The sequence below is a fragment of the Microtus pennsylvanicus genome, chromosome 2, assembly GCF_037038515.1.
Source record: "Microtus pennsylvanicus isolate mMicPen1 chromosome 2, mMicPen1.hap1, whole genome shotgun sequence".
In the NCBI taxonomy this organism is placed as follows: Eukaryota; Metazoa; Chordata; class Mammalia; order Rodentia; family Cricetidae; genus Microtus; species Microtus pennsylvanicus.
In genome coordinates, this window is record NC_134580.1 from 102,292,498 (window position 1) to 102,319,673 (window position 27,176).

The window sequence follows — 27,176 nt, forward strand, 5'->3', positions numbered from 1 at the left end:
GTGCATGTGCTTATGCTATATAAGTTGTGCAGTACGGCACATGGGCAAGAGCAGCCATGTCCACAGCAGCGGCTTTCCTCTTTTACCCGTTTGCCTGCTGTCTGCATCCATGCTACTCACGCTTCCGCTAGAGCTCGGCATGGGGTTTTAGATACTCAAATTCTGCAGCTGTAGGAACAGCCGAAGTTCTATGGACTCAATGTTACTGCTCCCTGTCTCAGTTGTCACAGCCACACTGGCCCCCATTACACTGTATCCTTCAAACTTCTACATTATCTACATCCTTTTGTTTCTCATTTGGATACATGCAGGACTTGATGTGGTTGGGTTTTTTTTTTGTCTCCTTATAAAACTGTCAGCATATTAAATCCTCATCTAATGAATACCTGGATCAATGGAGGAGGTTCCAGTTCATGGTGGGCTGTGCTATCCCTGGACTGGTGGTCCTGATTCTATGCAAAAACAGGCTGAGCAAGCCAAATGGATCAATAAGCACCCTTGATGGCCTCTGTGTCATTAGTTTCTGCCTCTGGGATCTCTGCCCTGTTTGAGTTGCTGTCCTGACTTCCTTCAGCCTTGAACTGCAATGCCAAAGTGTAAGCCAAATAAACCCTTTCCTCCACAGTTTGCTTTTTGTTCCTGGTGTTTCATCAGAGCAATAGAAACCCTAAGGCACTAGTTAAGCTGAAATTTTAAAAACCTAATGAAAACATGTTAGTGTCTTAGTTCTGCCCCAAATAGTACACAAAACCATCTTATGTTAAGAATGAAACAATGCTTATCACCAGAAATGCAGATTTAATTGTATATTCTGTGTTTTTATTTGGTGTGAAATTCTGGCAAGTGTCAGATATGTTTTTACTTTAGGCGTCTTAAAGCTTTTTTTCTTTCAGAATTGTTTTGAGCAGGGTTAGGGATTTAGCTCAGTAGTATAGTGCTTGATAGAAAAGAACAAGTCCCTGGGTTCAGTGCTCGGCTCTGGGGAAAAAACAATTGTATTGAGCACTCAACTGAAATTTTATACGATAACCCTTCTGTAGTGGTTTGAAAGCAAATGGTCCCCGGAGAGTGACACTATTAGGAAGCATGTCCTTATCGGAAGAAGTGTCTCACTGTCACCGTGGGGGAGGTCTCTTTTGTTCAAGCTTCCTTCAGTGTGACAGTCAGTCACCTTCCTCTTGCCTCTGAGTCAAGATACGGGGCTCTCAGCTCCAGCACCATGTTTGCCTGCGCACTGCCATGCTCCCTGCCATGCTAATAATGACCGAACCTCCAAAACTCTAGGCAAGCCACCCCAATAAAAGTTTCCTTTGGAAGAGTTGCTGTAGTCATGGTGTCTTTTCACAGCATTAAAAAAAAGAGATCAGAGATCTACAGAACATTTTTTTATTCACCTCCTCATTCAGCTCCTGCTTACGTAATTTTCCCTGTGTCCATTAATAAGATTTATATGTGTAATTTTTCCTAACCCTGGATTTCTATGGCTTTATTCAGGAACTATTTATCATAAAATTCAAACAACATTGCTAATTGGTATAAAAACATGTGAGGGTGCAAAGGTTGGCCTGCTTCCCCCTCCTCTGCTCTCCATCCTGGAGCTAGCAGAAGTGGCATGCACTCTAACCCCACTGTTTTCTCCCATCCTTCCTCAGGTAATAGAGCCACCAGGATGTCTTCCTTGAAACTCTGCCTTGTTCAGTCACTGATTCTCAAGGTGTCCTTGGTCGCTAGAGGAGCAACTGTCAACCATCCCTCGGAACTCCTCATCCATGCACATTCTTAGGCCCCATCCAGTTCTGCCACTGAAAATCCCCAGGGTGGGGCCAGCAATCTAGGTTTTAATCAGCACTCCAGCTGGCTCTGATGCTGACTCAATAACCATCAGGAAAGACAATAGCTCCCTGAGCGTCTCTCGATGAAATACAGATGATTGATGCATGAGTAATTAGCATAATGCTTAAATGTACTTGCAAATAAATCTACACCAGCAGTCAGATTTTAACAGGCATTCTCTGTTTTTCTTTGTTTCTCCTCTCCTTAGTCTTCTTCCTATGCAGCTAAGAACTTGTTTTTTCACTTCAACTTACTAGGAACATATAAAGGAGAAGGTCTGTTTATTCACTACCCACTTTTTACCCCCATTGCCTCCCTCGGTCTCATCCTCTACTTTTCCTGCTCCCTGCCCAGTGAAGCCATTGGGATCCTTCAAGAACGATCTGCCACGCCATCCTCACCTGACATGCCCCAGAATGACCCTGGAGAATATCTCCTGATGAGTGTTGAGACCTTTCAATTCCTAAAATGTTATTGTTAACCTGATTTGCATATCCACTTCCCCAGCCCTCCCGCTTTAAATACTCCTCACTTTATCAGAGCATTAGATCTTCCTGGCCTCGGCTAATTCCCAGGATTCTAGCCTCACTACCCAACAGCAAGCCCCCCCCCCCACATACATCACTACCCATCACAGTGACTCCTGCTACCCAACAGCAGGTCCTCCACACCCACATCACTGTTCCATAACAACTCTTGCTCTCCAGGTAGGGATACTTTTAAATACTTTTAAACACATAGATACTCCAGGGAGTTAAATTTGGCTCATATACATTCCAAAATCAGCCAGTTGCAAAGGCTATATATATCAAACTCATAATTACTTTTGCTTTCTTCATAATATAATTCTATTTTCATTACATGGAACTGTGTCCCTGCAGCTTATCCCTTCAGGAGATGTCAATTGCAACAAGAAATGCTTATAATACCTATCCTGCATCTGTTGTTTCTAAAAATCTAAACTGTAGGCTAGAGACAAGCAATAATCTATCTTTGGTATTGATATTGAACAAAAAAAATCAGCAAATTTAAAAAATAAAACTCCATGGTTTTAAGAATATTCACAACAATGTACAAGCATCAGCACTATTTAATTCTATAATATGATTCTTGCCCTAAAAAGAAACCAGGAGACATTTGTTGGTAGCTAGTCTGTTTCTTTCTCTTACCAACCTCTGGGAACCACTGCTCTGTTCACTGTCTCTTCATACTCAGCTTTCTGGATCCTACTTACATGTAATACTACAATATCTGTCCTTAGCTGTACTCTAGCACTTCGAAAGTTCATCCAAAGAGGCGGTCAATATGTACAAGGACTCCAGAGTTTTTCACCTCTGTATAGCACTTAACAGAAGAAGATAGACTTTGATTCACCCACTATCAACTAATGTATTTAGCCAAAGTGTTTAGGTACCTTAATATCTAAAGTATAAAATACTTTAACACTTAAAATATTTAGGTACTTCTCTTGTTCTCTCTCCTTGCGTCCCTCCGTCCCTCCATCCCTCTGTCTTCCTCCCTCTCTCCCTCTATCCCTCCCTCCCTCCCTCTCTCCCTCCCTCCTTCCCTCCCTCCCTCCCTCCCTCCCTCCCTCCTTCCCTCCCTCTCTCCCTCTCTCCTCTCTCTCTCTCTCTTTCTCTCTCTCTCTCTCTCTTTCTCATGTGTGCAGCGCATGTGTGTCATGGCATGAACAATAAAGCCAGAAGATAGCCTTGCCCTTATTCGAGACAGGGTCTCTTTGTTGTTTCTCCATGGTCTGCACCAGAACAGATGGCTCAATTTCTAGAGATTGCACTGTCTTTACTTTCCATCTCCTCATTGAAGCACTGGAATTACAGGTGTCCACACTAGGCATCTGGCTTTTCCATGGGTTCTGGGGATTCAAACTCAGGTCCTCATGCTTGAAAAGTCAGCATTTTTACACAGTGAGCCATCTCACAGCCCCCATCTATGAAATTTCTGAATAGCAGTGATGTGGTGGTATTTATGGCGATGTTTGTGTGGACCTGTCTCTTAGTTGAATGCCTAGACAAGCAAGTGACAGATTACAGGGAACATCTTGCTCAAGCTGTTTTCCACAAGAAGCCCACTAGTTAGCATTCTCATCAACAAAGAAGGGTTCTGGTTTTCCCTATTTTCTTTAACACCGAGTATTCTGTGGGTTTTGTATGTCTTATTAAATACAACCTAGTGGGCGTGATACCGTGTGTCTTGCCTAATGTGTCTAAGCTGCCTTTCTCTAATGAACAAGGACTTGAAGTACTTTTGGGCATGCTTATTTTCATTTCTTAGTATCGTGCTTGGAGAAATAACTTCAAAAGCTTCCCACATCTTTCAGCTGGGTGTTTGTGTTTTTATCACTGGGATGTGTGTGTTCTAAAGGGCTATCCTCAGAGCCAAACTGACACCATCTTCAGGAATTCTGCTGAACCTGCTAACACAAACTCACTACAGCTCAGCTCATTGACTCCCATAGTGCTTTGTAAAACATGTCCCCTGAAAGTCGCTGAATTTAAATACCTGGTCCCCAGTTTGTGGCTCTTTGGGAAGGATTGGGAGGTATGGCCTCATTGGAGAAATTATACTGCTAAGGGCAGTATCTGAAGCTTAAAAAGACTCATGACATTCCTAGTGTCTTTTCTGCCTCTTCTTTGTGTTTCACGATGTGAGTTCTCAGCTGTTCCTTCTATGATGCCTGTGCTTTGCCTTCATGAATTCTAAACCCTCTGGAACCATAAGCCCAGTTAAACACTTCCCTTTATAAACTGGCTTGGTCATGGTGTTTTATCACAGAAATGGAGACATAACCAAGACAAGAAAAAGAGGAGAGGAAATACGGGATTCTCACCTGATTATCCATGCCTCCTTCCCAATAAATGCAATTCTGCTTTAATTTTAGTGTGTGATATTGGGTTCGTGGAGGGTGGGACTGCGGATATAGGTGAAGGGATGCAGTCATGAGGAGGTCATCATCACTGCTAGGTGAAGATATTCCAGTATAGCTGTTTTAAGGTTTCCTATGCTCCTGTCCATAACTCCTCATCTAATGTAAATAAGGGTCCCCTTGGTGAACTTTGGTGGAATGATAGACATTGTTTGCTTCTTCCTCAAGCAAGGGATCTTAGCTCAGAGTCCTTTACATAATCTAGAGACTTGTCCTTATTAGTACTTAATGTATAAAGGTTTTCTGTTTTATCTGCTGTGTTGCCTTCAGCAGTGTTCTGGGCCTCACTCACACAAGCTTATAACAACAAAGTCACAGTGGTGGGAAGATTTTATTTGTTGCATATGCTTTTGGGATCTTGTTTAGGAAACCACTGCTTTCAGGCACAAGAATTTGTACCTGTGGTTCCATCCCAGATCATGCTTTTTGCTTTTATATTTAGATATTTAACCTGAGTGGTATGTGTGTGAGTGTGTGTGTGTGATTTGAATCAAGAACCCCAAATCATCCTTGTTCTTGTGAATATTGAGTGGCTCCAGCCCCTTTTATTGAAATGCCAATTTGTTCCCAATTGAATGAGATAGGTACTTTTGGTTAGAAATCATAGGTTTGTGGTCTACTTGCTTCTGGATCCTGTTCATCAATTCCACATGTATCCTTACGCCTGCACCACACTGTAAGATCTTAAATCAGGAAGTTGTAAGTCCTCTAAGCTTGTTTTTCATTTTCAGTACTGCTTGTCTAGTATAATGTTTTGAATTTCCTTGTCAATTTTAGGGTCACCTTGCCCATACAGGAATGGCACATTTTGATAGCTATTTTATTATGTGTGCAGATCAACACAGGGGATGCAGTGCCCCCTTAATGCTATTGACCCTGCCAATTTGTAAACATGGTCTGTCTTCCCATTTTGTAAAGTATTTATTTTTTCCAAAGATTGTTTGGTGCTTATAATACATGTTTTTGCCTCAGTTCCATTTATTCCTAAGTATTTGATTCCTTTCAGTACTAGTTTCTTTTTCAAATAGTTTATTGCTGATAGACACACACACATATGATTTTTGTATTTTGACTGTGTAGCCTTCATTTTACAGAATTCATTTGGTGGTTTCAAGAATTTCATGAAATCTTGGGGTTTTCAACATATAAGATCAGCGGCAAACACTGATACTGTTGCTTCTTACTTTCCAGTTGGGCATCTCTTAATTACTCCTCTTAGCGATGAGTTCCAATGCAAGGCTAATCGGAGTGATGAGAACTGACCTTGAGAGGGAGGCTCTAGCCCTGTTCTCATGTCTGTGGCCTGAAATGAATGGATGTCTACTGTGGGATAATGCTCTTGCACACTGAAAGTATTTGTCACTTGTGTTAGATTAATAAAACACTGATTGGCCAGTAGCCAGGCAGGAAGTACAGGGAGCGCAACCAGACTAGGAGAATTCTAGGAAGAGGAAGGCTGAGAGTCAGTCACCAGCCAGAAGCTCACCAGCCAGAAGCAGAGAAAGCAAGTTAAGAATGCCTTACTGAGAAAAGGTACCAAGCCACATGGCTAACCATAGATAAGAATTATGGACTAATTTAAGTTGTAAGAGGTAGTTAGTAATAAACCTGAATAATAGACCAAACAGTGTATAATTAATATAAGCCTCTGTGTTTTTATTTGGTACTGAATGGCTGCGGGACTGGGTGACACCTGGGCAAACAATATTCTAAATAACACATTTGAGAAGAAAGGCTGGGAGGTAGGTATTTTTTGGCAAATAGGACATTTCTGGGGACCAGAAAGATGATGTGCAGGCCTAGGACATACCCAAGAAGTCCAGTTCAGAAACCTCTGACCAGTTTCCAGGCTCTGTGAAAGCAGACAGTTTTAAAACACATTGGCCTGTTTGTGTTTTTGGCAATGTTCTGTGGCAGTCAATAGCGGAGGTAAATTCCTAAGACTGGCTATTGCGCAGGTCTCCCAGGCATCCTCAGTCAAGGAGTTGCTAACCAATTTGCTCCTCCCAGCTCCATCCAGGGTCACCTTCCACAATGTAGCCTGTTGTCATTTACAGGACCACTGTCTAGGTGTCTAGCAGGGGATAACCTGAGAACAAACATACTAGTCTGCACTTCCTGGTCAGTTTAAAAAATATTTTCTTTTCTTTTCTTTTTTTTTCAAGAAAGGGTTTCTCTTCGTAGCTTTGGTGCCTGTCCTGCAACTCACTCTGTAAATCAGGCTGGCATCAAACTCACAGAGATCCACCTGCCTCTGCCTCCTGAATGCTGTGATAAAAGGCATGTGCCACCACAACCTGGCTTAAAAAATGTCTTCTAAAATACTGTACCTTCTTGGTTATTTCCAGAATTCTGAAATTGTAGTAGATTCTCATAGTTCTCAATAGATTTTTTAAATTACTTTGATGGAGGGATATGTTTGGATTTTCTTAATCTGCTACTGGTACATTTAAAACTCATAGTTGGAGTAGGAGATTGAACATCAGCCTCTTTCTGTGTGGTTGGAGAAATGTGTCACACCTACTGACATCTATAGTGTGACCACAGAGGAGGCCACATGGACTTCTTAGTTCTGTGTCTCCATGCTTTTCCAATGTTAAACCATGTCTTTCCAATAGAAAACAATGGAATCTTAAGTATTTGATGTCATGATTCAGTACTCTATATATCATAGAATTCTCAAAAATCACAGTATGGTTAATAACAAAATCACAACTCTATAGGACCCTTTTAAATGTAACTTTTCCCATTATATTTGCTAGATTTATTTTTCTACTGCGTAAAGGAGTTTTTAAAACCTTTTAACATACAGGGAAAAAAATAAGAAAATCACTCTAGCAACTTTCAGATAAAATCTTCCTCTGCTGAAGGTTGTTGGAGGAACAATTGGTCAACTGCATCAATTACATTTTAGTATGTGTTTGTGTGTGTGTTTGTGAGAGGGGGGGTGTGTTGGCTGCATGTATGTCTGTGCATCTTGCTGGGTGCAGTTGAAGGACAGAATAAGGTGTTCTATTCCCTCAAGTGATTATGGGTGCCAATGACCTCTACAAAACCTAGTGTGTTTAACTGCTGAGACATCTCTCCAGCCCCTCAAGTACATTCTGTGTGAAAAGATCATACTGTGTATGTGGCAGGCCAAAGCCAGTTCCTCCATGAAAGAGAGTAAGAACTTCTGAAAGAATATCTATTTTGAATATTAGAAAAACCTCCTCTAAGAGGAAGAAGAATATAGCTTATGGAGTAACCTGGATACAGAGTACAGTAGGAGAGGCAAGATTTCCCACTGCTCATGACTGTACCCGAATCACAAGATAGAATCTGATGCTCTCTCAAGCTGAGTTTATGGTCCAGCTACTGAAGGGAATTAATCACAAGCCAGAGACAATGGGACTGGGTGTCATCATTGCTGGAGAATACATTAGACATGCCCACTGACATGTTCCGACATATCACATAAGGGAGTTACATGGGGACGTCTAGCTGGATACTACTGTTCTTTTACTAATCTACATATACAGCATGATACATACAACTATTATAATGCTTTCTGTTCTTGACAACAGTTTTGCCTGTGACTCAAAGGCACTGCCTTGAATCCAGGACCTCTCTAGGGGATAAAGTGAAACACAACAGATTGACAGATGTGTTTTCTGGAATGCTGGTCAAGTTTTGGGTATGGCCAAACTCACTTTCCCCTGCCAGAGTTCAAGGATTTTCACATGCAAGGTTTCCTATGCCCCATTCCCGTGTCTATAAACACAAAGCAGACACTGTGATCCTGGGCACTCTCTGTCGTCTATCCTATCGTGAGTCCTCTGACTGCTTATCACAGTGTGGCTCCAGGAACACATGCTCATCCTCAGAGGCTAGTTACCAGAGCTGGAGAGCAAGCTGTCTGGATAAGCATTTGTTTTTACTTAACCCCTAAATAGTACTCTGCAGGGAGGCAGGAAACAGTTTATAAAGATCACTAGATGAGGACTGAGGGGTGGAGATGTTACTCCCAGCTCTGCCTCTGGTTCTCTGGTCTCTGCGGCCTTAATTGGCTTGTTATTCTGGGCCTTTCTCTGCAAGCTGGATCAGGGACTTTGCAAGTGTGCTGTGCACACTCAAAGTCTTCTTACAGTTGCTTTGGGCTGTGATGGGATGTGAGACAGGGGCTGGACTGAGGGGCTACATCTACTCCTTTCAATCAAAACTGCTTCAGTTCTCTTTGTCTTATATGAGATTCTTGCACAAAGCATTCAGAGGAAAGATTCTGAGGCCCTGGGAATCTGTTTCTGAAAGGCCGTTCTTGCATATCTCCTGTGCCAATGCAGTGTACACAGAGTCTGCGCAATTCCAAAATTAACATGAATCCGTGAGTAGCAATCAAAGAATCACCCACACCTTTTCAGAAAAATCACTGGTAAGAAAGGATTCTGGGGCCCAGTAGTGTACGCCGCATGCTTGTCAAGTGTGTGTTTATTGATAATGATGATGACACAAGCTAGATATTTTTGGTGTATTTTTGTTCTTTTTTGCTGTAGTGCATTTTTTATTTTTGTCATATTTTGCCAAACAATAAATAAAGAAGGTATTAATATTCATGAGATGTTGCGGGAAGAAATTGTTGAGTTTATTTTGCTCTCAGGGACACAGCCCACTGAAGAGAAGATGCTGTGAGCTTGTACTTGGAGAATAAAATAGTAACAATGATAACAATGATCTGCCTGGCTCTCCAGGGCACCTGAGAAGTGTGCAGAGTTGCCCGGACTCATTTATGGTGGTTAAGCATATTGCAAATCCCCATAGCTCACCTTTATGAGCCTTGATTGGAGCCCCAGAGTGTACCTGAGCCGATTCTAACTTTCTCACACAGCAGAAACTTGGACTTGGATGAAGAGCCAAGAGTACTCTTTATCTCTCCAATATGAATTACATCTAGCTGTCAATATCTCAGTGTTTCACAGTAGATTTTGCTTCCCTCAAGGAAAAGGAACTTGTGTTCCCAAAGTGCTCATCAGGGAATTTCCCCATGCTTTTGAAGTTCAGTGTGTTTGTCAAGGTGAAAAATAAAGGCGAAGCAGGCAACGGCTCCATCTCAAAGTCAGTTAATGTGCATTCGTGCAGAGGCCACAGAGGTCTCCCAGCCTTGGTGTGCTGATGTCTTTGCTTACTCGGGGTCATTGATGATGGGCCTACCCAAGTCTGATGAGGCAAGAGAAGAATTACCACTTTTAGCAACAGTGAAGGTACTTGGTATATTCTTTAGGATTCCTTGATATTTAGAAAAAGGGTAAGAAGAAATTCAGCTGAGAACTTAAGATTTTTAAACTTGGTAAAATGATCATATCCTTCAACAGAATTCCTACTCCAAATACTCCCTGCTTGACTCTTATGAGCAGCTAACATTAGACACGAAGAGCATACTGTCTACAGAATGCAGGTAACCCTCAGATCTCTCTTTGTCCACTCATTCTATATAATGCAGAGTAGCAAACGGTGCTTATACGCCCCCTTGTTAGAGCCAAACTCCCTAGATTTGAAACCAAAAGTTATTATCTGGGAGTCATGTGACCTTGTACTTCCTTAATATCTCACACACCAGCGTCCCATATGGTAAATGTATATGACACTCATATCTACCCCATAAAGATGTTTTGAGGACTGTGTAAGTAATATGTAAGTAATATGTAAGCAAACACTTAGTACCTGGCCCATTAAATCCTGCACTGGGTCTTCTATGACTATTATTTGCCTGTCTAAGTTTCAGCCACTGCACGTCTAACATGGATTTGTAACAAGAACCTTTGCAGGTCACATGAGGCTTTGGGATGACTCTTTTGAAGTCCTTCCCTTATCAGAAATACTCAAAAGCTCAGAACTGTTTTTTTTTTTATGTGTAGGTTTTTCTAAATCTTGACCTCGGTTATATGTTGTGTGTCTTTCTCATCCAGTGTTTTGTTTTCCCAAAGGAGGGGACACACATCGTCCTCTCATTTCCTAAGGGCTCCAGTTTAGGATTTCTACCCAGAACTGTTTCCTCCCACAAAGGAACACATGCCAGTTGGCTCATTGGTTGGTCTTCGTGACTTCAGTAGACTTGAAGATTTTTAACTCAACATCTGAATGAGGACTCTAATATAGTACCTAGGGTTTGGTTGTGGCCAGTCTCTTGAGTATATACATTTTGTCTCCTCCCTGGCTTTCATATTTGTCTTTGGGAGCACATGAAGCAGTGGCGGAGCTGAAGGTTGAATACTCAGATGCAATAGGACACTGTTCACCGAACTGCTAGTTGTATAGGAAGGTCTATCCCCCGCCCCCCCCCCCACTTCACTTGTCAAGTCAGCCCACCACCACTAGATTCCCTTTTAAAAATTTCCAACCTTGACCCCGTCATGATCTAATATCGGAGACTCTAGATGACTTCCTGCTTTGACATCCATGTGGCTGTTTTTGCATCTTGATTCCTCAGACCGTCAGCGAACGTAGTCCAGTGAAACTGTATTCTAATACTGCTGCATATTAACACTTACAGTCTTGAAATTAGCTAAAGCAGATTGTTTTATTTAGAAAATGACAGATCCTTGAAATGTGCGCATGATTACTGCTTGCCAAAAATCCAAATTCATTGATTAGTCAAGGCCAAACGTTTTGAGTTCATCCAAAGATTTATAGAAATTAATCCAATTATATGACTATATTTCCTTTGTGAGCCCTATTGATGACTGTTTGGGGAAAATAGAATATTGAAAGCATCAATATGGTTCAGAGAGAAATCTTTTAAGCCAACGCATTATGAAAGGTTTCGCTATAATCCATTCAGGAGTTCTGAAAGGTAGATTGGATATATGCTTTCGGGTTTAGCCACTGAGGAAATTAAAACACCAAAAGAATGAGAGGTTCATCTATCTCGCAGCAAGGCCGGGACACAGCCTGGATTGGAATGCAAATGGCAATATTCTGTAGACTCAGAGAGAACGGTGTGCCAGCCAGAATGTGTGCGTTTAGAAAACATTGCTGGAGTTAAATGGTCTACTGGAGCGGATTCGTTTTGTTATTATTCAGTATCCCATTTCTATCTAATTCTGGTAGGCGCTGTGAGAACTGCAGACCATCAGGAATAAAAAGGACCTTGGCAACCAGAGGCCATCACAAGACATCAACAAAGGAAAGAGCTGGAATCAAAGGAGGGAAAGGCACAGTGTCCACCTGGAGGTATGTATGGCCACCATTGCCAGGAGGCTATGGGCAGGTCATCAAGATTTACATACTTACAAAATTAAAGTGAGCACAATGTGAATTCATGTTTGTTTTTTTGTCTTAATTTTTGAAACTTGTTTTGTCCTCTTTCAACTGTAGTAGAATGTGTCCCTGTTTCTCTCTCCTACCCACTTTTCCCCTTCTCTCTCTATCCTAGCTTCTTTTTATGTATTTTGTTTCCAAATACATTCTAAAGCAATTGACAGGAAATACTGCATGTATACTTAATGGAGCTTGATTTGAGTTACATAACAACCAAATTGTCGGGAGGGGGATGGGAATGGGAAAAGGAAAAAGAGGGTGAGGTAAGGATTTAGAGAAGCAAGAGGAGAAAATAAGAAAAGAGAGAAAAAGGATGAAGAGGAGAAAGAAAAAAGAAAATCTTGAGGAAAACAAGAGTTATAAAAAACAAGCATTTTTTTAAAACATTATTACAAATAACCAAACACTGTGACCAGGCACCTGTTTCTCTGCCTCCGGAGGACATTCTCAGTGTGCTTGGTCACACACTTTCTCGTTATAGTCCTCATGGTGAGCAGTTTACTTTAATGGATGTAGTACAAGTTGTTCAGAAAATTCTATGGCACATTATTGTTCCCTTTTTGTGTTCCTGGCTCTGGTCCTTTGAGTTCCTAGAGGGTCCGACTACCCATTATTGACCAAAAGATTTCCACCCCCAAAAGTAGCTGGGATCTAAAGTTAAGTTTCTAGGCGTATAAATTCCAGTTTTGCTTTTTGCTGCTCATATGGATTCAGGCAGATCACTAACCACACTTACATATTGAAACTGTCAAAACCCAGTTCTTTCTTCGTAGTCTTGTTGTGACAAAACTAGTTTCTATTGAAGCATGAAGGGAGGTAGTATGGGAAGATTAAGTGCCTATGGCCACAAGGAGTTAGTACGTGTGTTCCTATTTTTAAAGAATCCAGACTTGACTCATATGAGGTGCCAGTCCACTTTTGCTTAGTTGGCCATGATTGCTTTTTCCAAGGTTGTGAACAGCTCCCAGCCTCTCAAAGCTGAGCTGTTCAAGCAGAATTCTCTTCCCAGTTGTACCTTTGTATTTTGCATAATGCCATAGACCAGGGTCAGGCTCAATCAAGTATGGCTTCAGACTAATGACTTGTGGTTGGCGTGCAAGCAAGAAGGAGCCATGGGGTATATGCATATGTATGCAGACTTTGGGGGGCTCAGGTTTCAAGTTTTGTTAAATCTGCAAAAATAACAGAAATTGAGTTAAATTACAATCTACTGACAACTTTCTCTGGGACCTGAAAGAGAAAAGGTTATTAGCATTCTTATATCTAACTCTATACCAGGTTCAAGACATATTTTAATTAATATGACTGCTCAGTATAGAAGCAGTCTCCAGTCATTAAAAAAAAAATACTTGGAATATTTAGAAATAAGTGAAACTTTTTACTAAGAATGTATCTTGGATCTTCTGTGTAAATATATTATGCATAGTATAAATGTATGCTTATAAATGTTTTTAGAGAATTGAGTTTAAAAAATTATATAATGGCTGTGGTGTTAACTAAAGATTTTGAGCATAGGTGGTTCCAGGATTGCTAGATACATGGGATGTTCTCAGAACCTTACAATATGAACTTGTAACATCCTGGAAACACAGACAATCACTTAGCACACAAACATGAGTTGCTTGAGAAATCAGAGTTGTCAAGCTGAAGTGGTGTTTGGAGCTTGTTAGAAAGGCAGTTTTAATAGCACAGGGAGAGGATGATTCAGAGTGTAAGAAATACCAAAGAGTAAAACACAGACCAGGGGTTATACCATTTTACATCCAGGTTCGGGGACAGATGGGCTTTTCTCTGTTCTACATCTTCTTGCCTCTAAACGCATCTGCTTGTGAGCTGGGTATTTGGGTATTATTTGTATCCTATTTGAACCAACTCCCTATACTGTCATGGTTCATCTTAAATTTTGAGAGCCTAGAATTTTTTTTTCTTTAGAACCATGCAGAAATTAAAAAAAATGATTCTTTATGGTTTTACGAGGTAGAACTCTTTACGGGAGAAGTTATGTGAAAAGAAGGGCTGGGAGGCTTCGTGGGGCAGATTCAAGTCAGTGTATTTACAGTCAGTCTAAATCAGACGCTGATAATTAGGGTTTGAAGCATACCAGGGGATGAGAAGAGTTAGCTTTAAAAGAGTATGGGAAGCTCACAAAGGACCAGGAAAGCCCAAGAGCAGGTTCTGTTGGAGATGGGCAGATGAATGCCAAGGGCAGAATTCTTCTAAGGCAGGATTAAGCACACTCAGAGGGGCAGGCTGTGTCCATACTGCTTCATGCAAGATGGCTTGACATAGTAGATAGATTCCCATTATTCATATGATAAGAGGAGGGAGTAAGGGGTGGGGTTCTGTGCACTCCTTCAGTATGAAGCTGTGACGGCGTCTAGGAAGAAAAGTAGCAGATGTTCTGGAAGTTCTTGCTAACGAGAGAAGGAATTATATTCATCTAGTCAAACCTTGATCTATGCCGGCTTCATTTTTTATTAAAATATTTTGAACATTTATTGTGTCTTTGTTGGCGTCTTGTTGATACACAAGTGGACAGGACCAATAATAATCAACACTTGCCAGGTAGATTACAACTTCAGAGAGGCACCTGAAAAAAATGTAAACAAATATATTTTATGATAGCTTGCGGGGCTAAGTGGTGTAAAGAAAATAATAAGCCAAAGGAAGTGTTGCATACCTGTGGCCGTGCTTGTTTACATTTGAGAGGAAGGGGAAGGAAGACCCAACATTAACCTGACAAAGACCCAAAGGGCATACATTGGCTGGATGCTGAATATTCTCCGACACACGTCTGCTATTATTCAACACAGCTCTTAATGGGCTAAAGCCGAGGTTCCCTTAATCACACCTTTCTACAGCTTTGTAGGGTAGAACCAGTATCCTTGTTTGTCCTCATTCTAGGCACCACTGGATCCTTTGACACACGACCATTCCTCCAACTTCAGTCAGCAGCTCAACAGAGTGAGTTTTGTTCCCATGTCTTGGCTCTGTTCATGCCTCTATGATCACATGTCTTCCCTTGACTACAGCTAGCATAGGTCTCCTGCTTGCAATAGGGCATAGGGCATAGGGCCCCTCCAGAAAATCTAGATAACCTCTTTGATCCCAGTGGCACATCTGGAAAGTTGCTTTGGCGTATGGTGATTCAATCACAGATTGCAACGATCAGAGGCCTGGCATCTTGTTAGCCTGATACTTCTGTAGACTCCTTGTAGGGACCTTCCTCACAAAGCACATTGCAAGACAGAAAAAAGGAAGGCAACCCCTGCTGGAATGAAAATAGCAAATTTCTTCATATTCTTTCTTCCGGACAACAGCAGTAAAGTAAAAACTACTATATTAGTTATATCTCTGTGGCTATGACAAACACCTTGACCTTGGTAACACAGGAGAAAGAGTTCATTTGCACTTTTGATCCCAGAAGGATTAGAGTCCATCATGACAGCAAGTGGCCAGCATGGTGGCAGGACAGGAAGCAGGAAATCATATCTTTAAATGATAGTAAGCAGGAAACGAGGTATGAATATATACACTCTCAAGCCCCCCCCCCCAGTGATATGCTTTCTCCAATATGACTGTACTTTCCTATAACTTCTCCAACTAAAGACTAAGTGCTCAAATATCTGATCCTATATAGGACATTTAAATACCCCAAATTAACATTGTGTCCATAAAGTGAACTTAGGTTTGTTTGGATAGTCATTTGGGAATGAAAATTTCAGATTTACTTCAGGTGAAGCAGAGACACAATCATACTGGTTAATGCTCCCATGCCATGTCTGTTGTCTCTGTCACTTGCTTCCTTTCTGGTTTCATCTGATGTTGCTTAATCATCTCTCTTCTGAAACTTGAAGCTAGTGTACATATGAGTATCTATACTCATTGCTAGTTGTGACTCTAAGAACGTGAGCCTAATAGCTCAACTCTAAAGATCCTATCCATCATTTCGTCATCTGCCACATCATCAGAATCTGCTGTGGGGTAAATTGGTTTTTAACTATCCAGAGTGTTCACATGGTATGCCCGGAATTACAGCAGACTGGGGATCAAGCAGTGAAGGATGAAGCATTAGCACTTACTCTCAGCTGATTACAGAGACACAGGCCTTTTATACTCCATAAGTGCATAAAATGATAGGATTAGCATGGGAAGCAAATGGTTCCAAGTTATGGCATTGTTCTGAAAAAATGTCAAGCATCCTGGAAACGATAAGTCAGCTGCTTTGCTATTGTGGACTTAAAATAACCATGAGCCTAAAAAATATTCTATTAAGCAAAAAACAGGTGTCAAAATATCAGCTCGATGAAAATCAGATCTATTTTTTTCTTATTTAGTCCTAACTGAAAAAGAAGCTCAATTTCTCATGGACTCTTGGCACCTAAAACGAAAAGAGGTAAAACTTGTGAAGGAAAAAAAAAAGAACTAGTGTCCAACAACGTGGCATATCCTATTGTCAAGCAATGAGTGAGAGAAATGCTTGCAAGGAAAATGCGCCAAAATAATCAAAGACAGAAGCTTTTAGTTTAGAAGACTCAGAGCCTAAGGTTGTTTCCTGTTGTATAAAAGAAAAAAAGTCCAATTTTAAACCCTAGAAGGCACCCTTGTTTAAATGGGCTGGAACAGTGAACGCTTATAATGACGACATTAATCCCAGGAGGTTAAATTATGTTTGCTGTGATTTGCTCAAGACAGTGGAGATGTGTATAATGTACTGTAGGCTGATACTCACTCAGGATGATTAAAACGTTAATGACAACGAGAGATTGGAGGAGATGGTGAGGAAACGCAGTTCTCAGATGCTTGATGCTTTTCTCATTCTTCCATTGCTTTAATATACGGAATGTCAGATTTAACAGTCATCTGCCCCACTGCCTGAGATGTGTGCATTTAGAGTTGAGTGTGACATCACCATGGCTCCCAATTCTGCAATTCCCTATCATCTTAAATGGGAATCCTGGATAACCTTACCTTTAAAACCTCACACTCTCCATCACATGGTCAAGGTTTGTCACATGACTATTTAGCAAAAAAAAAAAAATCACTGAATCCTGAAACTTGAGCCTGAAGCAGACTAGCTTTGCTATAAGGCCTCACAGTTGACATGCCTCATGAGCCTTCACCTGTGTGGCCTGTGCCTCACTTGTATGCTGATTAAATATTCATGAGTGTTCCATCTCTGTGAGGGTCTGTGTTGTTCACTGGAATTATAAAATGAATGGTAGGATTTCATGAAAAGAAAAACATGGTTTTATTTTTCTGTAGGTTCATCATAAAATGTTTTCTTTACTCTTCCTCCCTTCCCAAGTATGAAGGAGGCATAGTCATTCTAGGGTCTAGAGAAGATATCAGAGATCTGTGTTTTCGAAAATACAAGTTCAGGAAGATGCTTGGCTAGGCTACAGGTTAGAAACTGAGGAGTAGCTTGAATCTGTGTCCCAAAATTTAGAAGGGCTGTGTGTAGTAGGAGACTGCTTGTTTGTTCCCGGCTGCTCAGCATGGAAATAGCCACACAGAAACTGTATTAATTAAATCACTGCTTGGCCCATTAGCTCTAGCTTCTTATTGGCTAACTCTTACATTTTAATTTAACTAACCCATTTCTATTAATCTGTGTATTGCCACGAGGATGTGGCTTACCCGGTAAAGTTCTAGAGTCTGTCTCCTACGGGGCTACATGGCTTGTCCTGACTCCGCCTTCTTTCTCCCAGCATTCAGTATAGTTTTCCCTGCCTAGTTCTACTCTGCCCTATGAAAAGGCCAAGGCAGTTTCTTTATTCATTAACCAATAAAAGCAACACATAGACAGAAGGAACTCTCACACTAGCCATAAAGGATATGTGGGAAGAGGTTGCATTGAAGATCTGCAAAACTTTAGGAATGTGGTTTTTGAATGTCTGTGGCCAGAAGGTAGGGGAAAGAGGTGCTATAAGCAGGGAGGTCCTTACTGGCCTCTTGTAGGAACACCTAAATTTCATTAGTAAAGATATCTCAGTAACAGACTCATAGGAACAAAAGTGCAGGCTATCCCCAAACATCCTGGGACTGTGAAGCAATACAGGAACAAGTCACGAGAGGAAGACTCTAAGAGAAGATTTAGACAGGATTTAATTTTCCTCTAAAGCATAAGGTCATAGCTCATGCTCCTGGGTTGTAAAACATGGCCATATCCACTAGTGAGGCCTAGTCTATGAGGACTTTGCAGTTTAGACTGTAAATCCTGTAAAACTCACTATTCAGATTGTAAATGGCAGGTACTCCAGTACTTATGGTACCCCAGCAAGGAAGATATTGCCACAGGAACATAAAAGATTACATACACATTAATGGATATGTGTATGCCCAGTATAGAAGGGAGGAGACAGACTAAAGGTAACATGGAATGCCCAATGCTCCAAAATGACTATAACCCAATTTGTTGAAAGTATAAATCCTGAAAGAAAACACTTTCAATACATCTGTAGAAGGATGGCTTCCCTTATCCGTATTGCTTTAAAAACTTCCCTTGTGTACTGGAAGCTGTTTAGAATGAGTGGCAGTTCCTTTAAATAGCGTTTGTCATGAGCCCTCTGTTTGACAGAATGGTACCTTCAAGCAGCGAGAAGAATAAACAGATCCCACTGTGTCTAGAAGGTTTTTGCCAAATAAAGTGGGCTAAGCTTCCCCAGGACCACTGTTTATGGTTCTCTTTTGTCATTTGCCCAGTGCACTCTTGACAGCATTGTGGGAATGCCAGTAGAAGTAGGTACCACGATTTTGCCTTTACTATCTTTCATAACAAATAGACGAAAAGATTTCCCCGGGGAGATTTCTGTCTGTGGCTCTCTAGCTGGGACGGTACGATGTCAGTGATGAAGGCACCTGTCCCACATTTGCCCGAGGTTTTCTACCTCGAAGCATCGGATCAAAACTACCCGAAATCTCTTTCACAAGCACCCTCACGGGTAGCAGATATAAAGGGATGTATCAGAAGGTGCCAGTAACACCCATTACAAGCAAAGTTGCAATTAAAACCAGCCAGAGGCCCTTTCTTTATTCCAAGCAGAGTTCATTTAGTTCAGTGCTAACAGTCCAGATTCCAGCAACATTCCGGAGGTGCAGGAACTCTTCTCGTCCTTTGTGAGGAAGACTCGTTATCTGAAGATCTGTAGCCCTGCACATTCTACCTCCGCTTCTTATTTTTAGGTCATAATATGTGTTATCTGCTCTCCATTCTCAGTGCCCACAAACCTTAACGATGACTAGGATCCTGGTCTCCAAACTGTGATCGTTCAGGTTCCCTCAACATACCAGGCTGTTCTATTAATGATGCCCGACCATTTTCATTTCCTCCCTCAACTGTGTCTAAGGGACTCAAGGTTCACTAGACCTGGATTGGTAGAGTGAAATCCTTGCCTTTTTCATGCTTCTGTTTCTTTTTAAATTATTAACCATGGTCTTTTAAATAATATCTCAGAAAAAAAATTATAGCAATACAAATCGATAGAAAATAACAATTGTTCACAGTCTGCCTGAGTAATCAATGAATTTCTTCCCTCTTTCTGTTATAGCTACTAGAAGTAAATAATCAAATCTTAGGTTGGGTTCAAATTCACATTTCCTGGGGGCTGTGGTGAACACCTCTGTATCTTTATTAATCATGTGTATGTCATTTTTAATAAAGCATCTTTTTATGTATTTTGATCATTTTCTAATTATGTTTTCCAATGTTTTACTATTGAGTTTAGAATTTCTTTGTATATTTAGATATTAGAATTCTTCTCTATATGCAACTGAGAAATGAATTTGAATAAAAAAGAGGAAATACAAAGGAATGGACATGACTGCTCCTAGCTATCGGGAGGAGAAAGCTTATTGAAGAGATGGGGAGGAGCATAGTGAGAGGCGGGGATATCAGAGAAAGTTCAGAGCAAACATGAACAAACTGAGCTGGGCCATGCTGGATGGGGGAAGGGAAAGGAGAAGAGACAAGGGAACAAGGTGCAGCAGCCAGGAGGCCAGATGTCCAAAAGGGAAGGGGTGGTTAACAAAATGTCTGGATTATATAGGGAGGAGCCTCTGGGAAATGGGCAGCCCAGGCTCTAGGCTGGACAATTCAGGGTAGAGGTTGGGGTATGAGAGCCATACCCTACAACAGGTAGGGACTGAGGGATGCTGGGAGAACCTGGCAGCCAAGTCTGCTTTGATACATTAAATAGAAACCTACGCTGTTTTCTGGGTTTTAAACTTAACAGTATTCTCATAGAAAAAGCTTGTCTTTTGTCCTCTTCAGTTGGCCTTTCATGGAGAAAATTTTTATTTATTTTTATTTATTTATTTACTTGGTTTTTTTGAGACAGGGGTTCTGGCTGTCCTGGAACTCATTTTGTAGAACTGGGTGGCCTTGAACTCACAGAGATCCACCTGCCTCTGCTTCTGGAGTGCTAGGATTAAAGGCACACACCACTACTGCCTAGATGAGAAAATAATTTAAAAGTTTATTTTATTATTGATTTATGTGTGTTTGTATGTGTCTGTGCACATGCATATGGTACATTCAGAAAGATAATGATGACCCTGTTGTTAATAGAAATGAAAAAAAAAAGGATGTCAGATCCTTTGGAGCTAGAGTTCCAGGCAGTTGGGAGCAGTTCAGGGTGGATGTAGATGGAGGGTTCTGTCCTACCCAATCCTGCAGTCGTTCACTCCCAAAGAAACACACAGAGGCTTATATTAATTATGAACTGTTTGGGCTGTTATCTCAAGCTTATTATTAATTAGCTCTTACTGTTTAAATTTGCTCATAATTGTTATCTATGTTTAGCCTTTAGCTTGGTGCTTTTTCTCAGTGAGTCATTCTCATCTTGCTTCCTCTACATCTGGCTAGTGATGGCCTCTCTGCCTTCCTCTTCCCAGAATTCTCCTAGTTGGTTGCTCCACCTATACTTCCCCTGGCTACTGGCCAGTCAGCATTTTTTTAAACCACTATGAGTGACAAATCTTTACACTGTACAACAACATTATCCCACATCAGGTGGACGATGGGGACTGAACTTGGATGCTCTGGAAGAGTAACCAGTGCTACGCCTCTGACACATCTCTGCCTGTCTCTCAACAAACATTTATTTTTTAATATTTATTAGTAAGTTTTCAATCTTACCAGACTTTTTAGGGGTTAGTCTAAAAAAGTCTAAAGTTATAAAACTGATTTTGAGCTTCTATGTCTTGGTTTTCTTGGTAGTTTTGTGTTTTATGTTTAAATCTTTGATCCATTTTGAGAATTTGTGCAAAATTTATGTTTAAATTAAGGTACATTTTATTGGTGTCTTCATAGGCTGTATGGTGTAAAAACTCTTTCCTCCATAGACTTTCTGTTATCCCCTCTCCATAGATCACCTGAGAATTTTTGAGTCTGTTTCTGATTTCTGTATTCTATTCTATATCCAGTCAACTATTACCACAGAGTTCTGAGTACTTTTGTTGCCACCATTAATAGCAGAGTCATCTATTATCATTGTCAAAATTATTTCAGCTATTCTAGGACTGTGCCAGAGAGTGATAAAGTAATATGTATGTATATAATATATTACATATAATAATATTATATATACTAGGTTTCCTTAGCCTCCTTATTCCCCAGGGAAAGGTGAATGTGCTGTCTGTCAGGCCTGCAGCCCCACAATGCAGGACAATCAGACGCGATAGGGATTCAAGTCAAAGCAAGAACTCAGTTTATTACTGTGAGCATCAGCTTATATAGGTTAAGTGACATCCTGTGATGTGGGGGTACCTCCAGCCAATGAGAGACTGCCAAGTCCTCCCTCTGGCTGGAGGGGTATCTACCTAGATTTTGCTGTCTCATCCTTGGTAGCTTTGAGACTCCCTCAAAGTTGAGGCAGGCTTTTCTCTGTCCTACAGGCCTCAAGGTACAGGCCGTGAGATAATTTTGGCCATATATATATATATATATATATATATATATATATATATATATATATATATATACACACACATATATATATTATATGAAGCAGGACTCTGGTAGAAATTGCATTGGATTCATAAACCACTGTCCTATTCTGGGTTTCTGTTGCTGAGAAGAGACACCATGACCACAGAAACTCTTATGAAGGAAACCATTTAAATGGGGATGGCTTACAGTCTCAAAGGTTTCAGAGGTTTAGTCCATTATCATGAATGGAAGCATGGTGGTGTGCAGACAGACACAGAGCTAGAGGAAGAGTTGAGAACTCTACATCTGGATAGGCAGGCAATGGGAAGCGAATGCCACACTGGGTTATTTATTTCCTCTTAGTTGAGTTTTAGTTTATATTTTTTAGAAAATACTCTGTATTTTAAGTTGTGAAATTTATAAGAATCCAGTTTTCATATCACTTCTGATTGTGTTCGAGGAGTCTGTTGACTTGTGTTTCCTTTTGGAGACTAGAGGACTTGTTTAGAATTGCTGTTTCATGCTGGAGATTGGCAAATCTGTGTCTTCTCTTTTTGTCAGGTGTACTACAGGATTATTAATATTTTTAAAGCCCACTTGGGTTGCAAAGACTTATCTCTATTCTTTTTATATTTTCAATATTATTGATTTATCTAATTTTTACTTCTTCCTCTTTTCTGTATTTAGGATTTATATCTATTCTGTTTTTTATCTAATTTCTTCAAGTAAAAACAGGTTATTAACTTGAGGTCTTTTTTTTTCTTATAGCAAATATAAGCATTCAATGCTATAATTTTCCTGATCAGCACTGTATAAGATGCCACTATATTTTTGATGTACACCTTTTCTCTTTCTTTCTTTCTTTCTTTCTTTCTTTCTTTCCCTTTCTTTCTTTCTTTGTTTTTTTTTTAATAGAACTCTTGTTGACCAGTGGATTATGTGAAAGAACATTGTTAAGAGATTCTTTTCCCTATTGTTTTTCTTAATTTATGGTAAGATAGAGAACACTGTGTCTGGTTTCAATCCCTCTAAATCCGTGAATGATTTTTCATGGGGGTACTTACTCTGTGTCAAAGTTTGAACTTCAGAGAATTTCTTGTTGATAACATATAATTGGGTGACATTCTTTAAATGCATATGACAGTCTCTTTTTTTTTCCATTGACACTTTTAGATCATATATTCTTGGTAGTTATTGCCATGTTAGCTTAGTGTACACATTGTTTATGTGAATGTGAAGGCCAAAGATGATCTGGCTGTCACTCCTCAGAGATAAGTCTACCATCTTTTCTGAGACACAGTCTTTCACTTGTCTGGAATTTGGTATTAAATGAGGTTAACTGGCTAGCTACTTTCCAAGTTTAGGGTTTACAAGCACATACCACCATGTTGGACTTCTTTGTATGACTTCTGGGAGACAAAACTCAAGTTGTGCTTACATCAATCACTATAATCTGTACAATCTCTCAGCATTGAATATACATTTTTAATTAATGTCTTAGATAGTATGGCAAGGTATATGCCAACTTTCTTTTTTGTAATATAGATATTGTCTTTCTCCAAAAACATTAATGAAAAATACTATCTTCTCCCATTAAGTGGGTCCAGAACCCTCTCTTAAAATAATATTATTTGATCACAGAAAAGTGATTTTATCTCTATGATGTTAGTTAGAGTTCATTAACCTCTATCAGTTCTTTGAAGTGACATTCTGCCCATCTTTACTATAGCTTCATAGGTAGTTTCAACAGGGCAAAAGTTTGAGCCCTCTAAGCTTTGACTAAATCCCCTGCAATTCTATATAAATAGTAGAATATGCTCATCAATACCTAACCCAAAAATCCCTGCTGTGTTAAGGACTGTGTTGATTCTATATGTCACTTTTGCAAGTTTCACAAAGAGGACAACACTGAACACTCAATTGTCAATGAACATGGGATTTAGTTTTATTTTCATGAATTTAATCTTTTCTGATATCTTCCACCAACGTTTCATAACCTAAGGACAGTTCCGTGGTAGCAATGTATTTCCCTGCATATAGTCCTGGACTTAGCTTCTGAAACTTCAAAAGCAAAGCAAGAACATGAGTTTTGCAGGTCTCCATTATTTTTTCCTAAGCATTTTTATTCATTTGGATGCTGTGGCAAATGGAAAATTATCTACTTTCATTTTATGAGTATTTATCGTAAGTACCCAGAATTGTTGCTGGGCTGTGGTAGCACACACCTTAAATCCCAGCACTCACTCAGAAGACAGAGGCAGGTAGTTCCCTGTGGGTTCAAGGACAGTCTGGTTTACAGGATGTGTTCCAGGACAGCTAAGAATACATACAGAAAAACCCTGTCTTGAAAATCCAAAAAAAGACATTTTTAAAAAGTATATAGACATGCAATACAGTATATTAATAATCATGTGTGTTGTGATCAGGTCAAACTTGACCTTTCAGTTGTTACTGCGCATGTCAGCCAGGCCTTACGTCATCACGGCACTTCACCCTGCAGCAGCTACCACTATGTTTGCCATGCCTTTCCTCTCCTGGTGTCCTGGGCTAGTTCACAGTGCAACGCCTGCCAGGATCTTATCTTTTATCACACCTAAAGTTCTCTGAAGCCACTTGGATGTGCCGGTTACTCTTTTGTTATTTTTAATTCTTCTATTATTATTGCTCTAAATATTTTCTTTCACCATTTTACTCATTTTCTCTTGAATTTTCATTGTATTTCTGTTGATGTCCACCCATTTCTGTGAAGGTCTTGACTTTATCACCCTCCTCCATTGTATAAACTCTATTGCCCTCTCTCCAAGTTTACTGAGTCAGCCAGTTCAACTCCACTATCCGGAAACTCTGAGAAACTTTTCGTCTTTATTATTGTACATTGTAGTTTATGTGTACCCAAGGAGTTTCACAAGTGAGTTCTGGGCTAGTGAGGTGGCTCAGTAGTAGGTAAAGCCATTGGATCTAAGGACAGTGACTGTTGTGTGACACTTGTTTTGAAATGTTCACTGTCCCCCAGGGAGTGTAAGATGTGTGGAGCCCCACTCCTGGCAAGCAGGTCTTGCTATTGTTTTCAGCAAGGCTCCAGGACATGAGAATTTGGTCTTTGTAAACAAATTCCTAAAGTCAGTTTTAGAGACTGACACAGACACTGTGAGGATTTCACCCAATCATCTTTCCCTTCTGTTTTCTCCAGAAGACAATTGGGAGACAGTTTTTCCTACATAGCCAATGAATCTCTTACTAGCTCTCCAGCTACCCCCCCCCACACACACACACAAACACACTTCCACAGGCCTAACTGTTTCTCTACAGTCTGTTAAAAACTGTATCAGTTCTTTCAAAGTAAAACCCCCAAAGTCACAGTCCTGGAGCTGTTGGTCAAGACTCCTGAGTTTATCTTTCTAAGTGACTGGACAACTTGTGTTTGAAGTTGCACACTCATTGAACTGGTCCAAGGTCATTAGGCTTTGGCTTGCCTCACCTAGCATAAAACCGCTGTCTTAGGAACTGAATAGCCAGGGACACTGGGGATCTAGTATCTCCATAGCACCATGCTGGAGACAGAGTTACCATTCTACCCATGGGGCTGGGCAGAAAAGTGTGTCATTGCCCGTAATGGCATACAGTAAGATTTCTGATGGCATCCTCTAGCTAGGAGCTACAGGGAGAGGGGCCTTGCCCTTAGCTGCACCTAGTCAGTCGCTCTGCCACAATGAGCTGGGGGGTGGGGGGGTAGGGCAAAGGAGTAGATGCTGATCAGATACCACAGACTCCTGCTGTTCTTGCTGTTTAGCTAGCATTCAAAGCAAATGTGTCCCCATTTTTCTATTCCACTGGGAAGCAGGTTCACTGAACTCCTCTGTGTGCCACACCCAGCACGGAACCAGCTGTCGTCATTTTGCTGTTTTTCTTTCAGTGCTAGGGTCCCGGCCTATACCTGGGATTCCATGCATGCTAGGCAAGTATTCTGCCACAGAGGTGTGTCCCCAGTTCTGATCATTTTAATGTCACTTTCTCCAGTGCTGACTTCCTCCTTTTGCTTCATGACTCTGATATCACTAAAATCATTGCTTAAAGAAGCGATTATCTGCATCTTTGGAGTGTTCATAAGGAAGAATGTCCACTTGTAACCTTGTGCTTGAGTAATACCGGGTCCACCACCATTCTTGTGAGGCGTGCTTGAAAATGACACTCTCTGGAGACCGTCCTACTAGATTCCTGAGAACTTCGACTCTTAAAGACTCCCTGCACTTCTCCCAGGACCCCACACATTGTCAGGACTTGCTGATCTGCACATTAAAGATGTCGGTAAATGATTCTTGGAGTCCCCCCAACTTACGTTTGTTTTCTTGGCAGTGTTTGCGGTTGAGTGCTGGGGTTGGGAGGGACTTCCTCTGCTTCATTTTAAAGCATTACCATGTTGAAGCTGTCTCTGGGTTACCCTTTAAACTACTCTGAAGCTTTCACTTTTTGCTTTTCCCCATTTTATTGTGTTGCACGGGTTCGGTTTCTTTTTTGCCATTAATTTAGGTGCTGCATGGCAATTCATGCAAACTGAATTTGCATTTCCATATCTAATGAACACACTTGATATCTGAGGCGTTCTTGTCCTTGTAAACAGCAGGCTTCAGTCTGAATTTCTTTATATCCCAGTCATTCTTTATTTCTCATTTAGTACTTTTCTGCAGACTCTGAGTATGTCCTACCTAAGATGCGTAGGACCAGAAGCATTTGTTTCAGGTGTGTGTGTGTGTGTGTGTGTGTGTGTGTGTGTGTGTGAAACTTTCAGAATATTTGTAGCTACATAGTGAAATGCCTTGGACTTGAGCCTGAAGACCAACTTTGGCTACATGGTTACCTTGTACTCAGAGTATAAAGAAATTTTTACACAGCATTTTCAGTACAGCTAATTAAGACTGTGACCATCACAGGAAGGCAGGAGGGGAACCTTCCACTTGTGCCATCCTGTCAACACTCATAAAGTATCAATTCAGACTTCTATATCAGGGACTCCAAACTGTTTTATGCCTTTATCATCTATGCTTTAACTTTATAAAAGTCCATTCATTTAAGTAATGTGAGACTATTCCTTAATTTTATAAGTGTGTGCCCGTGTATATATGACATGTATGTAGAAATGACCTTCCAGTTTACCCATTCTACATGTTTAGAACTGTT

General features: G+C 40.6%; 1 protein-coding gene across 2 annotated transcripts in view; it reads left to right on the forward strand.

Moving 5' to 3' along the window:
• Window positions 1–27,176, forward strand: part of Sema6d (semaphorin 6D) — a 563,414-nt gene that overhangs the window by 44,403 nt on the left and 491,835 nt on the right. For both annotated transcript variants that reach the window (XM_075962007.1, XM_075961999.1), the window contains exon 2: window positions 11,861–11,983. The gene's annotated coding sequence lies outside the window, so the exon portion shown is untranslated. The remainder of the gene's footprint in view (window positions 1–11,860; window positions 11,984–27,176) is intronic.